The 17763-nt window shown below is 35.8% G+C and overlaps 1 non-coding gene across 1 annotated transcript; it reads left to right on the plus strand.

The window, feature by feature from the left end:
- Window positions 1-937: 937 nt before the first annotated feature.
- LOC137766851 (small nucleolar RNA SNORA70) lies at window positions 938-1072 on the plus strand. Its single transcript, XR_011074385.1, has one exon. It is a non-coding gene; the product is annotated as a small nucleolar RNA SNORA70 (small nucleolar RNA).
- The last annotated feature ends 16691 nt before the right edge of the window (window positions 1073-17763 follow it).

The following is a 17763-nucleotide window of genomic DNA, read 5'->3' on the forward strand; positions in this document are numbered from 1 at the left end:
TAGTTGTGCAACATCCCAATATCTGGCTATATCATATTTTCATAACCATTTCTTTATCACTGGGCTCTCTGGATTTAAATTTTAAAATTTAAAACTTTCTATTATGTAGCACATACTACTTTAACACTTAGAAAGACAAAAATCTTTTTAAAGTTATATTAACACAAGATCCAGCAAATATTTATTAAAGGACAAAATTGTACAGCTAAAGGTTGAAGCATTAATTAAAATAAATTATCAAAAAAAGCCAAAATATTTTTATATGTAAAAAACATACAGTGTGATAAATGAGAAGAATGTAAATCAGAATTTCAACCAGTGTCCTTGAAATCATTTGTGATGGAGGAAAGAAAGGAAGAGAGGAAGAAGAGAGGGATGAAGGTAGGGGAAACAATACTGTCCCTCATTGTCAGATTTAGCATTGAGCAGAATTTCAATAAACTTTGCTGCATTGATAAACTTAAAGTATATATGTCATCTATTCTAGATTCTTATTACTTTCAAACTGGTGTGAATAAAAATTTGAAATTTTCTTCCAATTTTCAATTTAAAACTTAGCTTTATTTATTTTTTACTTGTCTATGCTTAGGACTCCTTCAGAAATTCATGTTTTCAAATACAAGACATGTTATTATTGAAATGTGTGAGTATATATATACTAGTATATGTAAATGTGTAACAGATGATCATGTCATAGACCGCTGTACATGCATGTATATATATGCATACACATACAGTCTAACAATGTTAATTCTTTTTTCTTTAATTTTGAATAATCTTTAGATCATAAGCATAAGAAATACTCAAAATGTCTCTTTCTAAGAATTTATATCCATGTATATTTATGTGTGTGTGTGTATATATATATATATAAAACGAGATTTGGGACCTTTAATTCATTGTTATCAAATAACTCTGTTCAAAAGTAACTGTCCCTTTGCAGCCAGTTAAGCAGACTGTGCTCTTTTCTCCATGGGGGCCTGGTGTGCAATGGCTGCAAACAGCACCCTCCTCGGTAGTGTATGCAGCCTGTTGCCTGTACCGCTTGCCCTAAGGGAACTTGGAGACAGCTTTTTCCAGTGGACATTCATGACTGGCATGCTGTCCCCAGTCTAGGCTCCATGCAGGTATGTGTGGTGACTTTGGAAGGCCCCAGGGCACAGTGGCCAGGGTCCACATTGGCCAAGTCATCATGTCCATCCATACCAAGCTGCAGAACAAGGAGCATGTGATTAAGGCCCTCCACAGGGCCAAGATTCAGTTCCCTGGCCACCAGAAGATCCACATCTCCAAGAAGTGGGGATTTACTAAGTTTAATGCAGATGAATTTGAAAACATGGTGGCAGAAAAGTGGCTCATCACGGACGGCTGTGGGGTCAAATACATCCCTACTCGTGGCCCCTGGACACGTGGCGGACCCTGCACTCATGAGAGCTTCGGCGCTGCCCCCTCCTTACTCGTGCCCACCCATAAATCCTACTTTCCTGTCAAAAAAAAAAAAAGTGATTGTCCCATTTTGCCCTAGTGTTCTTTATTGATGATGTCACTGCTCCCTTATTGGTGGCTGAGTTTATCAGCATAGGCAATAAAGGAATGGAATGCTAAAGCTAGCTTATTAAATACTTGTTTAACTTTAGTAAAAGGATACTTTAGCCACCTGAGTCTGGTTTCAAACAATATTGGTGCACTCAAGCTGTGCCCCTCCCCTTTCCACTTCAGCCCAGGATCTTATAAGTGCCACTGCTATTTACAGGGGCATTGTGATTGTTAACTGTTGAAGACAGAAGGGGGAGAAGCACGAGGGCAGTAGGGACCTCTCTGACCAGCCCCTTGGAGTAGGTTTTAGTCACTAGAGAAAAGGACGAGATGCCAGTCGGACTGATTTGTGAGACAATTTGAGGCAGGTCAATGTGAGAGCCAAGAGAGATGGAATGGTTCTGTGGGAGCTGTGAGCCCTCTGTAAGACACAGGGCACAGGCAGAGCTGACTGGGACTCACAGCTTGGTGGAAAGGAGCATTTTCTTAGTCCCTGCATGGAATCCAGACTACTGCAAACCAAGCTGCAGATCCCATACTACTGGCTCAGGCACTGGCATTCTCATGGCAAGCATCTCTTTCTAATGAAAACGCGGGGGGCAGATGTGCACAAGAAGAAAGGGAGAGAGAGAAGAACATGGTAGCAGCATATGAAAACAGCAGGGATCCTTCACTTTGAGAGTATCAAATGAGGGTGTGTATGCGCCTGTGTGTGTGTCCCAGGAATAAGTAGAGGACATTTTGGGAAAATCCAAATATTCCTATTTGGATTTCAGAACCATTTGTAAACTTGGCTTAACAAAAATATAACATATATATATTTAGTGGCTGTTGCTAGAAGACATTAGGGATGTTTTGTAGTCATGAGGCCAATATTTGTTGAACTCTGCTTTCTATTGAGGACCACTAGTGCTTTACTCCTTAGCCTTTTTTCTTTCTTTCTTTTTTTCATTATTTAAGGAATGCTGAATCTCTCATCAATCTTAATCTAGGATATTCTGCTTACTAGGAAAGACCATGGCATTTCTGGCATAGGTAAATAATTTCATATGATACATGCTTTCCCAAGAAAATGCACAGATATGAAAAATAAAATCAACAATGAATTATTCTGATTTTCTCTAAAGAACCACTTAGTACATATTAGAGTCAACAATGAAGTAAGACTGAAAGGATCAAGAAAAGGATAAAAGAGTAATGGGGGAAGGCATAGTAGATGAGGTACTTCAGCAGCAAGGATTCAAGGGTTAGGATGGAATTTGAGGCAAAACCCAAAAAGCTTGGATTTCTGCTTCAACATCATGAGTAACTGGGAGCTGAGTTATACCACCCCTTCCCAAATACAGCTAGACTCTTGATAAGATGCATTCTTAGGGGCATCTCTAGTTTCACTGGAGGTGGAAGGGATTTCCAGGAATTATCCCACCAATTGAGGATAAACAGAACAACTAACTAGAACTGAGCCTGGAAGCACAGGGAACCTGGGCTCCTAGTATTGTTGGCCAAAGTGTATTTCTGAGCTATGCAGGAATATGGTCAGGATTCTGGAAGCTGGTCCCCAAAATGCGGGAGCCAGGACTTTAGTAGTGGGAAGTTAGCATGACAGCCCATGTGAAGAAGAGTCAATGTGAAGGGAAGCCAGGATAGATCTATGGACAATGGTGAGGAATAAGTTTGCATGAAAACTGAGTTCCAAACCAACATCTGGACCTTTGGATCAGCAATGACAAAGAGAGTTGATTCTGAGACTCCCAATCTAATGCAAAAGCCCCCAAAGAGGCCTGTGAAATAGGAGATAGGAATGCTCCCCAATAACATAAACAATGACAAAAGTGGGGTCAAATGCCCTTTGAAGGAAAGTATCCCTAATTAGGACCTCAGGACTCCCACAGATTAATATGACATCACATCAACATATGAAACAACAGATTTAGAAAACCAAGGGCTAAAGACATTAACACTCTCAGAATTTCTTTGTATAAAATATTTAAAGACATAAAAATAAAATTGCAAAGATCAACACACTCAAGAAAATTTTCACAAATAAGAATACAAACTTGAAAACAATTGGCTTCTAGAAATAAAAATATATGCAATCATGCAAGTCAAAAATCTCAAAAAATAGGCTGAGTGTATATCAGAGTAGACACATCTGAGAAGAGGGGTAATGAATTGCAAGGTATACCTCCTTATGTCACATAAGGAAAAATTTATTCTCACTGGTAGAAATGTAGATTGTTCCAGCCATTTTGAAAAAGCAACCTGGCGACATCTCTTAAAATTTCAAGGCAGAACAAGCTGAGTTCTGAGAAAATAATTTTAAAAAATAAAGGCACCTCCCTGTAAGCATATAAGTAATGAAGGGAGATGGGTAGTTAATTTTTATTAACAGGTTATTTATTCTTCTTTTTACCACTGACTTCTATGACATAATTTGGAAAATCACAAGCTAAGAATATTATTAGAGAAAAAGAATAATAATAAAATTACCTGATATTTATATAATATTTATTATATGCTAGCCACTATAAACACTTTTTATATATATTAACTCATCTTTTCAACAATCTTATAAGGTAAGTACTAATATTACTTTGAAATATGTGTTGCTCAAGAACACATGACTAGATAATAGAGAGTTTGAACACAGGCAGGGAGTCTTATTCTAAAATTTTCACTTTTAACCACTCATAATCTACACACTTTTATAATACAAGCAAAATATAGGAAAGAGAGTCCTTTACAACCCTCAAAACAGATTGAAAGAAGCCTGGAATGGTAGTTAACACGTTTGTATATAAATAGCTTGTGAGATATAAAACTCCAACAGGCAGGAGAATTTGAAGACCAACATCTGTGTTACAAATATGAAAAGTCAAAGAGGCTTTCCAGAATGAATTTTCAGTTCCCCAAAGTGCAGCACATCCTTGTGAAAAAGACAAAAATAAGAATTAATAACTCTTTTTTTTTTTTTTTAAGAATTAATAACTCTTAGTACAAATCCCTGGAGTCCTGTTAAATTTAATCTGGCTATCTCTCCTCTTTTAGGAAACTGAGAACTAGGGAGATTAGTATTTAATAAGAGATGGGTTCCTTACAAATGTACCCACTGCCAACTTCTCCAGTTGGAAAGTTTGAAGAAATAATCACAAACTGAACCCAACAACAATAAAAGAGAATCTCTTACAGTTCAGTAGAACTGAATATTTTGTGAATAATACTTAGGCTATCTCTTCAGAATTGTATGTGATCATGAATTATAAGTACGGAAATGAATAGTGAAAATCTGTGTGGACTTAAATAGTGACACCTCCCCTGAATATAATTTAAGCACGTTTATCCTGAAATGAAATTTCAATGCAACATGAAATTTCAATGCAGCATCAAATTTCTGATGATCATTTAATGTTTCCTTTATTAAAAATGATTACTCAGGCATGACTTCAATAAATTATCAAGGAAAAAAGCCAGAGTTAAGTACCATAACTGTTTGCATGTTCTTCCATGTTAATATCATTGGGAAGAGTAACAAGCTAAAATATCAATATACTTAAAATCCAACCCACTGCTCAATTTTCCCTCTTAATAATAGTTGTAGAAGAAATTCTCTACTACATTTCATGCTAGATGTCTTAAAAAATCATCATCTGCTCTCGCTGGGGTATACTCAGACCCCCTCATAAGGTGGAAATTCCTAGGGAGATAGTCAATCGGTATCAAATTCTACTTAAATGTACATCATTATTTTTTCAAAGTTCATTCGACAAACTGGTTTAGGTTTAGGAAACTAATGAATAGAAAAGAAATACATTCTTTTTTTAGGAAATGAAATAATTGTTCTCTTGATTGAGAACAATCTCTCTTCCTTTTTGCTACTTAATGCAACTAATATTTAGCAATTATTAAGTTTGATAAATTTCATATAATTAGTAAGCAGCCAACAAGCCACAACAGAGGAAAATATTCACTTGCCAATGATTTGGTCATCCTTTCCTGGTAGAATGTTTTGTCTCAGCTTAGGGGCTATTTAATTGTAGTCATAGAGGAGCCAGGCTCAGAATTCTGCTACACAGCAGGGAGAGAACTGCTCTCAATTACAAAAAAATTCAGCCCAGTCTTTTTATCTATGATCTGTGTTTCTACTAACCCTAAATTAGCTCATAAACAATTGGTGAATAAGGGAGTGATATCAGTATGTGTTGATTGTTATGTTGATTCATATGGGATTTTTTTATAGACAAGTGGAAACAGAAGAGGGAATAGAATTATGACCTTTATCAGGAAAGGAAATATCCTTCACCCCAGCTGCTGCACAGGCCAGGAGGTCTTCCATCTGTATTTTAACAGCTTCCTCCCAGGGAGCTCACCCCAGCCTTGCAGGATTCTCCTGTGCTCACAGTTCTATTAACACCCGAGTTTTCCCAGTGCCCACAAGCCAGCATTTCTAATCAACTGTCTTTGCGAATTTTCACATCCCTTGAGCATCCTACTGTCTATGCTGTCCAAATTATCTCCAAAGTCCCCAATTATTGTTTCCTTAGGGCTCTGGATGTAAAGTTACATGGGTTTTGAGTGGTCGGCCCCTAAAATTATCTTCCCATAGGCCCTATTGTTTCAAATGTGTGAATTTGCAGAACACAAACCCTTTTGTATATATCATGTTATAACAGAATAACTTTATTGCTAAAAGACACCCTATGGCTAATGGGGAGCTAATCATTTGAGTTTAGGTACTATAAAGACATAAGAACATTTAATAGAATTAAAGTAGTACTTCTTTAAAAGAACTGTATATAAAAACAATCGCTCAGAAGACAGTTTGCCATCAAATAACTTGCTTTATTTAATGAGTTAAGGCTTGTCTTTAACTTAAAAGAATATACAAGAAACATATAGCACCCTGAACACACTCCTTTCTACATTTTAGTCTGATGCTAGGACTATTATTTGATCTAGAGCATATGTTCCCAAGCAGGCCTGGGTCCCCACTAGGCTCCTGCTACCTTGAACAACATACATTTGGGGAGACGGGGCTAAAATGGTAGTCATTAGCCATTTCTCCCAATACTTAGCTCCTCCTCTAGATCAAGAGTCTTGATCTCACAGAAAATGATGCTACTCTGATATAAGACAGCTGTTCTCAATGGGAAGGAATCATAGTAAAATGAGAAGGTGAAATCTTAAAAATAGGCACCAGAAAGTCTAGCCCACATCAAAGATAGAATCTTTGGAATAAAAGAAAATAAGGAGAGGGAATATGGTATTAAGACTTCCCATGTTGCAAAATACTGACCTAGACAGGTTAATAAGAAAACTCAATAATATGGGACTTTTTTTGAAAGCAAAAGCTATTGCTATCACTTAGATTTTTAACCAAGGCCATCTTCTATTTCCCCATGATCCCCTCCCACTTGATGACTAATTGCATTTTTCTAAAGAAAGGCATAAATCAGAGTGAAAGTAGGTGTACTGAGAATATTTATAAATACATATTTATATATATGTATGTTCAACCTTATTTGAGAAAAGAGAGTTCTTTCTCAATCTTGATCTTTAAAATAGAACTTAGAAAAAATAGTGAAGATGGGTGCTAAACTCTTTTATCATAGAGATTTAGGTTCTGTCTATAATTAAAAATAAGTTCCTACAAGTCAACAGTAAACTGTCCTGAGGAAGCTTAAGATGATTTATGAGCCAAAGTATTAAACTTGTCAAAGGCCACAGTTTAACAACACAAAACTTAATAGTGACTTGATTTTAATTAAGAATTGCTGTAGATATATGGATTGCTGGGTCTGAACATTATTATGGGACCTTACTTATAGTAATATGAATTTGAATCTTAATATCGAATCCAAGCTTTTGCCTTTTATTTTATTCATCAAAACTATATCTACTTGATTGGATCAAGCTTTAAGCACACTTCCTACAGAAGTTGTACATTGATGAGCTACTTCCATCTTGGAATTCTATGAGAAACCCTCCAATGCTCAAATGTATATGAGAACAGAAAGATGGACAGATTGGGTGGTCATTGGGTAGGGTAGAGGAGAGTGGGAGACGCAATGACGTTGGGTAGAGGGCATTCCTCTTTCTTTTCTGAAAGCTAATAGACCCCAAAGCCAGGAGATATATTGAGCATCCTTTCTTTGCATCACCCTTATAATTTTGTTCTTTGGATATGAAGTGTTTGGAAAATATTAGGAAAAGAACAACAGTGACCTGGTAATGAAACGGCTAACTTTTATTCTTCCTTTGTCCTAAAATATACTTGGGAACAAACTGAGAAACATTAAGGAACATTAATTGTGTCTTTGAAATTCAAATCATGCAATTCCACTCTTACAAGATTTTTTAAAAGCTATGTATGAAAAAAGGATCTTCGTCCCTGACTTAATACATCGCCTTTTATTAGGATCAGCACATCTCTTTCTCTCATTGGATTAGTATACCCTGTGAATTCTTAGCTGTTTTATGCATAAAAGGTGCTGAACAGTGGTTTCTGAGTTATGAATTAAAGGGATACTTAAATACAGCTCACTGCTCAGTAGCAGGGGGGAAATGACGACCAGGAAGAGGACAGGAGAACTAAATTACTAACAAAATAAAGGAGAACGAATGAGATTTCATACTTTTTGGAGGGGGGAAAGGGTGAAAGCCAATAATTTAAGTTAATGATGCAAATGAACAGAGAATGACCCATTTCTGTAACAGCCTTTCTACCTCTTTTATGGGCAGAATCAAGTCTGTGATGAGCCACTGCCTACAACTTTCATAGCCCCAAGAGCCCAAGTCATCCCTCTCACAGTTCCCCCCCTTCCCCAGGCCGCTAATAATGCACTTAGTGGCCAACAGAACAGATTGGACTTCACTTCTCTAAACACATCTGTGCCCTGGACATGAACCTGCACAACATTAGCAGTAACTGACATGGCCACCCAGAAATTGATAAGCTGATTATATTATTTATATGGGGACGCACAGGACCTAGAATAGCCAAAACAATTTTGAAAAAGAAGAACAATTGGAGGAATCATTATTTTATTTCAAAATTACAGTAGTCAAGACACTTTTGGAACTGGCATAAGAATAAACATACAGATCAATGGAAGAGAATTGACAGTCAGAAATAGACCCTCACATATATGGTCAAATGATAAGTGACAAATGTGCAGGGTAATTTAATGAAGAAAAGATAGTCTTTTCAACAAATGTTGTGAAACAATTGGACTTGCATATGCCCTCACTATGCATGTCAAAAATGAATGTCAACATTTATTTTATACCACAGGCAAAAAAGTAACTCAAAATGGATCATAGGCCTAAATACAAAATCTGAAACTACAATTTTTTAGTAAAAAAAATAAAAGAAAAACCTTTGTAATCTTAAGTTGGACAAAGATTTCTTAGAACATGTAATGGTTCATTTATGTGTCAACCTAGCTAGAATATAGTGACTATGGTTAGTTGTTTGGCCAAACATTAGATTAGATATTGCTATAAAGGTATTTTTTAGATGTGTTTAATATTTATAATCAGTTGACTTTAAGATTATTCTGCATAAGGTGGGTGAGCCTCAAACAATCAGTTGAAGGCCTTAAGAGCAAAGGCTAAGGTTTCCCGATGAAAAAGGAGTTTTGCCTCCAAACTGCCACATAGAAATTCTTCCTGAGTTTCCAGCCTTCAGATGCAAGACTGCAATATTAACTCTTTTTTTAATTGTGGTAAAAAAATAATAATAACATGAGATCTACACTCTTAACACATTTTTAAATGAACAGTAATTATTGTTAGCTATAAACACATCGTTGTACTTCAGATCTCTAGAAGTTTTTCATCTTGCCTGACTGAAACTTTATACCCATTGAACTGCATTTCCCTCACTTCCTCTCCCCCAACCCCTGACGATCACCATTCTACTTTCTACTTCTACAAGTTTGACTACCTTCGATAGCTCATATAAGTGAAATCATGCAGTATTTGTCCTTCTGTGACTGGCTTGTATCATTCAGCATAATGTCCTCAAAGTTCATGCATGTTGCAGCATATGATGGGATTTCCTATTTTTTTTAAGGCTGAATAATATTTCATTGTATGGATATACCACATTTCCTTTATCCATTCACCCAGCATTGAATATTTAGGTTGTTTCTACCTCTTGACTATTGTGAATAATTCTGTGATGAACATGGGAGTGTTCTCTTGAAATTGCAGCCTGCTGCCTTGACCTATGGATTTTAGACTTACCAGCCCTCATATCCACAATCACTTGAGCCAATTACTTAAATCTCTCTCTGTCTGTCAACTAGAGCTCTTATACCTTGTTTTGGGGAATATAAATGGCATGGCCACCTTGTTATAATATTGAACATACACCTACCATATGACCCAGCAATCCCACTCTTATCAAGAGAACTGAAGACATATGGCTACACAATGGCCTGTAAATGAATGTTTTAGCATTTGTATTTATAATCACTCAAAACTGGAAACATCTCAAACATCCTTCAACTCGAAAATGGATAATAAATAAATTATGGTATATCTACACAATAAAATGGTATTCAGCAATAAAAAGCAAGGAACTACTGATACATGCAAGAACTTGGATGAATTTCAAAAACATTATACTGAATGAAATTTTAAAAAGACACAAAAGCCTACCTACTAAATGATTCCACATACATGACATTCTGAAAAAGGAAAAAATCATTGACACAGAAGTCAGATCAGGGAAGGGATTTTGGTGTGATGGAACTATTCTATACTTTGAATGTGGTGGTCACTGTTCTTATAATTTTAGGTAGTTACAAACATCAGTTAAATAATGGGCTTCGGATTAACAATACATTTAGGAAGTAAATTGAAATTGTGACCATTGTAATGGTTTTATTGGCTACTATGTCACTGATGCATTTTAAAAGTTTTAACTCTTTCTTAAGAAGTTGAATTAAAATCTTAAACCAATTGCAAAGGAACTGTCCAGAAAGTGCATTTGGAAGAGATTAATAAAGAAAGTTATTACTTGGAGGCTCATTTGTTTTTAATTATAGCTAGAGAAATTCAACCCATTGGTCCTTCATGTGTGGCAGCCTTTGATGAAAATTAAAATGGCTGGACTTGATAACTTTTCCAAACTTTAGATGACGAAAGTGTATTAAAGCTCAATGAAATAATTTTAGTTAAAAGCAGAAATATGAAAAGAATAACTGTTTTACAAAAGCCAGAGTATAAAAAGAATTAGTTTTTTGAATATGAGATATTAAAGTTTAAAAACTAAATAGTTTTTCTCTAAGTTAAGATGGAAAAATTTTGGCTTTGCTAGAATGAATTGTTTTAAAGAGACCAAATATTCAGAAGGAAGAGAAAAATGTCTCAAGCGAGATTACAAAATATCACTGAATTTCTCTTTTGTGCAAGACACTGCTGCCTTTTGTACAAAAACCTATAAAGTTCTAAATATTTTACCCTACATTTTTTCTATTAATCCATATAACAACTCTATAAACTATAACAGTATACTTTTATTTATGTTAACAAATAAGAAAACTGGGCCTGTTTCTTTTCCAATTTACCAGTCACTACCAATGGAGTTGTACTTCAACACTAAGGTCTTTGCACTCATACCACAGCGCCTTTTCTGAGTATAGGGAGACCTCAAAGATATTGCAGGGTTTGGTTCCAGACCAAAAAAGCAATATCTCAATAAAGCAAATATCTGAATAAAATGAGTCACAAGAAATTTTTGGTTTCCCAGTGCATATAAAAGTTATGTTTACACTATTCTATAGTCTCTTAAATGTGCAATAGCATTATGTCAAAAAAAATGTATATACCTTAATTTAGATATTTTATTATTAAAAAATACTAACCATCATCTAAGCCTTTGGTGAGTTGTAGTAGTAACATCAAAGCACTAGTCACAGATCACCATAACACATATAATGATAATGAAAAAGTTTGAAATGTTGCGAGAATCACCAAAATGTGACACAGAGACATGAAGTGAGCAAATGCTGTTGGAAAAGTGGCACGGATAGACTTGTTTGATGCAGGGTTGCATCAAACTTTCAACTGGTAGAAAAAAACACAATGTCTTCAAAGCACAATAAAGTGAAGCACAATAAAATGAAATATGCCTGTATTATCCTCTTCTGGAATACAAAATGTTCTATTAAGTAGCTATTTGCTGTCGATTTACAGAAACCTGTTTTGTTGTTCACTCATTATTGTACCACGTTTTTTTTTTTTCTTTATTTGTTTTTGGTTTTTGCCTGAGTTGAGTTTGCCAACGGAGAGGAGAAAAAAAACTAATTCTCAAAGAGGGCAAGTGCCATGAAAAAATGTGGAGCTAGTATTTTTCATCACAAAAGCTTTTAGTTAATCTCAGTAAATGACTTATATGAGCAAAATAAATCTTTGATCAAAAAAGCTGTCATGATCCTGAATTATTATTTAAAAGCTAAATAATATGATGTCTGAGATGTGCTTTAAAATATTTCAGGACAAAAGAGGTGATGGAGATAGATGGAATAAAATTGGAGAAATGTTTGTAACTATAACTGTTTAACTTAGATTATATATACATAGACATTCATATGCTCCTCTCTCTGCTTTTGTGTATGTTTAAAGTTTTTCATAATACAAAAGTTATTTTCAAATGCCACCATGAATCAAATTCTATAATCAAAGGCAATATTATTTGGGATTTTTTTAATGTGTGTTCATTCATTTATTTATTTGGCTGCGTCGAGTCTTAGTTGCAGCACTCAGAATCTTCGTTGCCGCATGTGAGATTTTTCGTTGAGGCATGTGGGCTTTTCGTTGCAGTGCGCGGGCTTCCCTCTAGTTGTGGTACGAGGGCTTCAGAATGCACAGGCTCAGTAGCTGCGGCGCGTGGACTTGGTTGCCCCATGGCATGTGGGATCTTAGTTCCCCAACCAGGGATCGAACCCGTGTCCCCTGCATTGGAAGGCGGATTGTTAACCACTGGACCACTAGGGAAGTCCCAAAGGCAACATTATTTGTTATTGCTTCATAAATATTTGAAAAAAATGGAAATATTTGAAAAAATAAAGCGAGGTTCTTGTACTAATAATGCACATTCATTTCTATCAGGAATTTTTCTCTTCCTTACTGTTTACAATGATCTTACTTTTAAAAACAATAAGTTTTCACATCAAAATGAAATATAACAAGTGAGAGAAATAAAGAGGAAAGAAAATAAAGTAAAATATAAGAACACCAAGAAAAGTTCTCATCAACCAAACCATCAGAGGGTTTGCTCCTGAATGTCATTTGATTTTCATGCTGCTGAGCAAGATCGTAAGAGGAATGACACTGAAAGGCCAGGGCACTAGGAGAACTGTCACTATTGTTTCAAAGGAAAATAGCCTTTAGTTTTTAGGCTTTTTCTCAATTTTACAAACAATGTCACAGACCATCCAGCATATCGATGCATTTTAAATCTGGTATTTTCGCTCTATCCAAGTTAAAAAAAATAGATTAAGCAATGTCCAGTGCTTTCTGAATGTAAAAGAAGCAAGAGACTAAGAATCGGGGGGCAGGAAACAAACCAAATATTACTAATTGCATATGAGACACTATCCAGACTCAACACGATAGTCTACTGGAAATGCCTTCTACAGATGCTAAAACTGTTGTCTTGTAACCATTTTTCTTCAGTCTTTGTAGAAAATCATGCTTTTTCAAGTGCAACCTCATACAAGTGCAATGATAACTAGTGCTGATATAGTAAAAGAAATATAAACTCATTTAAGCCCTTGATCATCATACTTCCCTCTCAACGTACATGTGAAAAGAATGTAAAATAACTCAAATGGAAAGCTTCATCTAGGGCTTCCCTGGTGGCGTAGTGGTTAAGAATCTGCCTGCCAATGCAGGGGACACGGGTTCGAGCCCTGGTCTGGGAAGATCCCACATGCCACGGAGCAACTAAGCCCGTGTGCCACAACTACTTAGCCTGCGCTCTAGAGCCCAGGAGCCACAACTACTGAGCTCACGCACCACAACTATGGAAGCCCGCGTGCCTAGAGCCCATGCTCTGCAACAAGAGAGGCCACCGCAATGAGAAGCCCACGCTCCGCAACGAAGAGCAGCCCCCGCTGGCTGCAACTAGAGAAAGCCCAAGGGCAGCAATGAAGACCCAACACAGCCAAAAATAAATAAATAAATAAATAAATAAATAAATAAATAAATAAATAAATAAAGCTTCATCTAAATCTGTTGTGGTCAATCTAAAATAATTATAAAATGCCTGATGTGTCTATTACACATGTTAAAATCTTGAACATTAATAAACCTGAATTAGAGGACAAAATTAAATAATCAGCAAAATGTTGACCAAGGGGTCCTTGAATTGACAGCTGTGTACACATCCTCCTTATCAATGTCAAGGAAGTTTATGAGTCTCTGATGAAAGGACAATGCCCCTGGCATAGCAGGGCTGAACAGAGAGAGAGCAGGGAGCCTATATCACCATTCATTATATGAATAATAATTTCAAGACATTTTCATATCTGCATGTTTCCATTTCAAGTTTAAAATTCTGTCTTTAGTTAATCTTTGAGAAATTGGCATAATTTATTTCACCACAACACTTAAACTCATAAAGTGAGGCTTCCTTGCAAAAGCAAGTAAAGATATTAAACTAGGATGTCAGTTTCTTCTCTGCTTTAGGATTTTAGGGGAGTAAGGTTATATAGAGATGAACCAGGAATGAACATGATAATTGCAACACAAAATCATAAAATTTTTGAACATTAAGTTAATAAACCCAATCTTAGATAGATTAGATACATGAGAAATGGTGTATTGAATATAACATGCTCTGTGTCCTATGCAATGTTGACCTGAAAAAGGGAAATATGGTTTTTAAAGGGGTCAGTTTACAATGAACTACCTTCCAGTGCTGTGCTGGCACCAGCTGGCTTACCAAGGGCAATTGTTAAATTTTCAGGAATTTTGTGAGTCAATTTTTAAACAATTCTATTATTAAAAATTAAGTTATATTAACTTACAATTAAATAAATCCTATTAATAAGAAATATAATAGTCATCATTCATAAATTATTTTGCTATTGTCTACATTCTTGAGGTTCTTTATGTCTATTTATTATATGGTGGGAGCATCAAAATTGAGTGCTACTGCATATCTCTTCCCAATTCCACGTTCATACCAAGTTAGTAGGTTAAAATAGAACATGATGAGATTATTTACACCATGGAAATCAACAAATACTATGAATCAGTGTTGTTTTTCCTAGAAAGCTGGTTATTAAACATTTATCAACATATCACTGCATATTGAATTTAGAAGAATAAGATAAACATTATTACACATAAAGAGATTTTTAAAAATAAAAGTTAAGGAAAAATGTCTATCCTCTATCACATAACTGTTATAAATTCTTATTTGTTTGACACCTCAATGAAGAGAGAATTATTTTATTTAACCATGTGTCTGTATAGTTTATTTGTTTTCTCTAAGTTGGAATGGTCCTAAACAATATATTATGGACAGAAAAGAATCCGTTATATTTTTAATTGTTTATAAAAATACTCACATAATAGTAAATAGTAAATCATTTCTAAGTATATTTATATCAACACATTCTTGTCCATGTCCAACATTTAAATTAAAGATGGAATAAAGCTGATTAGCAGATGAAATACAATGTCTTCACAAAAAATAAATGGGAATTTGGAAATGCCCATTTCCCAGTTGTTAAAAAAACAATAAGAGGCTGAATTTGGAAATTCATTGTACAGAAACAAAATCCTACGTGATCCATATTTTATACATAAACTCACATACATGAAAGAACTTGAAAATAGTACAACACTGAATAGAAAGAGATATTTGGTATAGAGGAAACTCTACTGGAATTCATACTGAGATAATTTCACGGAATAATAGGAACTTGAGCTGGAATTTTGTAGCAAGAGTAGAATAACAGAAGGAAATGGAGTAACCATACCACCTGGTAGCACCAATAAACATTAACACTACTCTTGCCAAGTGAAGAGCTAGTTTGTAGCTATCACAATACTCACAAGAGCTATTAGTAGAATAATTCCCTCTTATCCATGCGGATACATTCCAAGACCTCCAGTGAATGCCTGAAACTATGGATAGTACCAAACCCTATATATGTTATGTTTTTTCGTATACATACATACCTACGATAAAGTTTATTTTTAAAATTAGACACAGTAAGAGATTAACAATAACTAATAATAAAATAGAACAATTATAACAACATACTGTAATAAAAGTTATGTGAATATCATCTCTCTCTGTTTCTCAAAAATATCTTATTGTACAAATTTAGTGCCTTCTCCATGTTAACTAAGCACTTATCAAGCTCTGTGACTATAACTTTTGCAGTTTGAGGTGTGACAGCAAAATTAGCATGAATTTCTTTCTCCTTCTTCACAATTCGATTGATAAAATTTCATTCTTACCATACACCTTAGCAACCTCAGGATACAATTCTTTTTTCTTTCCTTATTAGGTTGAGAACTTTCTGCTCATCACTTAAAGGAAGCATATAACGGCTTCTCTTTGGCATATCCAAATTGCCAGCATCACTATTCTTGTGCTTTGGGCCATTATTAAGTAAAAGAAGTGTGATTTGAATACAAGCACAGTGATGTCAATCTGATAACCAAGACGGCTACTAAATGACTAATGGACAGGATATGCTGGACCAAGGGATGATGCAATTCCCAGGTGGAACGGAGCAGGATGGCGTGAGATTTCATCGTACTACTCAGAATAGCATGCAATTTAAAACTTATGAATTGCTTATTTCTGGAATTTTCCATTTAATATTTTTGAACTGTGGTTGACCACGGGTAACTGAAAAAATGGATAAGGGGGACTATGGTATTGTTAGACTAGAAATGCTTTCTAACCTAAGAAGAGGCTCTTTTTGGCTGAGGCCTGGAGGAAAAGCCCTGTTTGAGTGGTGTCGATAACTGGTCATGTTAAAAATGTAAGAAACTGACCTTTTTTTTTTTTTAGATTCCATATATATGTGTTAGCATACGATATTTGTTTTTCTCTTTCTGACTTCAAGAAGAACCCAGGGGCAGAACGGGAATAAAGACACAGACCTACTAGAGAATGGACTTGAGGATACGGGGAGGGGGAAGGGTAATCTGGGACGAAGTGAGAGAGCAGCATGGACATATATACACTACCAAATGTAAAACAGATAGCTAGTGGGAAGCAGCCGCATAGCACAGGGAGATCAGCTCGGTGCTTTGTGACAACCTGGGGGGGGGGGGATAGGGAGGGTGGGAGGGAGGGAGACCCAAGAGGAAGAGATATGGGGATATATGTATATGTATAGCTGATTCACTTTGTTATAAAGCAGAAACTAACACACCATTGTAAAGCAGTTATACTCCAATAAACATGTTAAAAAAAATGGAAGAAACTGCACGAGTAAAATGTAACATGGTAGTGGAATTTAGTAAAAAGATGCTGGATAATAAAGGGATATATATTGTGGGAGATCTTAAATGTAACTTTAAGATTATATGGAAGACTTAGGAAATGCCTCTGATACCATATCCTCTCTGCCCACCGCACTGGTCATATTCATGTTCGATGGATAGCTGTTATACATTTTTATGGCTTCCTGTCTCAAGGAGCTACCTGTCTCAGCATGAGTGCTTTCCCTGGTTACAGGTATACATCTGTCCTGATCAAGGAACAGGTCATAAGTGCCAGGTAGTTATACCCTCAACCACTAAGGGAAGGGAATTAGTGATAAATGCCCCCAGTTCCTTGTCCCTCATTGGGACAGTTTAAGGGATTGTTCTGAACAGTTTCTCAGAAGCTACCCATCTGGACTGAATTCCAGTTACCCTACTCATGAATACACCATTTATCGTGTCCTCTACCTTCCCTGCTTCACCTCCCCACTCCTTCAACATGTTTCTCAGAATTATCTCAACCCCCCAAACCCTGCCTCCCCTAAAAAATCCTCCTTGCACACAGTTCTTTGTCTTAGAGTCTCCTTTTGGGGAAATCCAAACTATTATGGAGTCCGTAATATTCAAGATAGTCAAGACTGAAAGTGATATGAGAACAATAAGTAATTTATTTATAGCCAATAAATTTCAAATAAGGGTTTTCATGCTATGTCAATACAATTCTTGGGCTGACTTAGAAGAGAGAAAACTACTTCACAT

This window comes from Eschrichtius robustus, chromosome 6, assembly GCF_028021215.1.
Source record: "Eschrichtius robustus isolate mEscRob2 chromosome 6, mEscRob2.pri, whole genome shotgun sequence".
Classification (NCBI taxonomy): Eukaryota; Metazoa; Chordata; class Mammalia; order Artiodactyla; family Eschrichtiidae; genus Eschrichtius; species Eschrichtius robustus.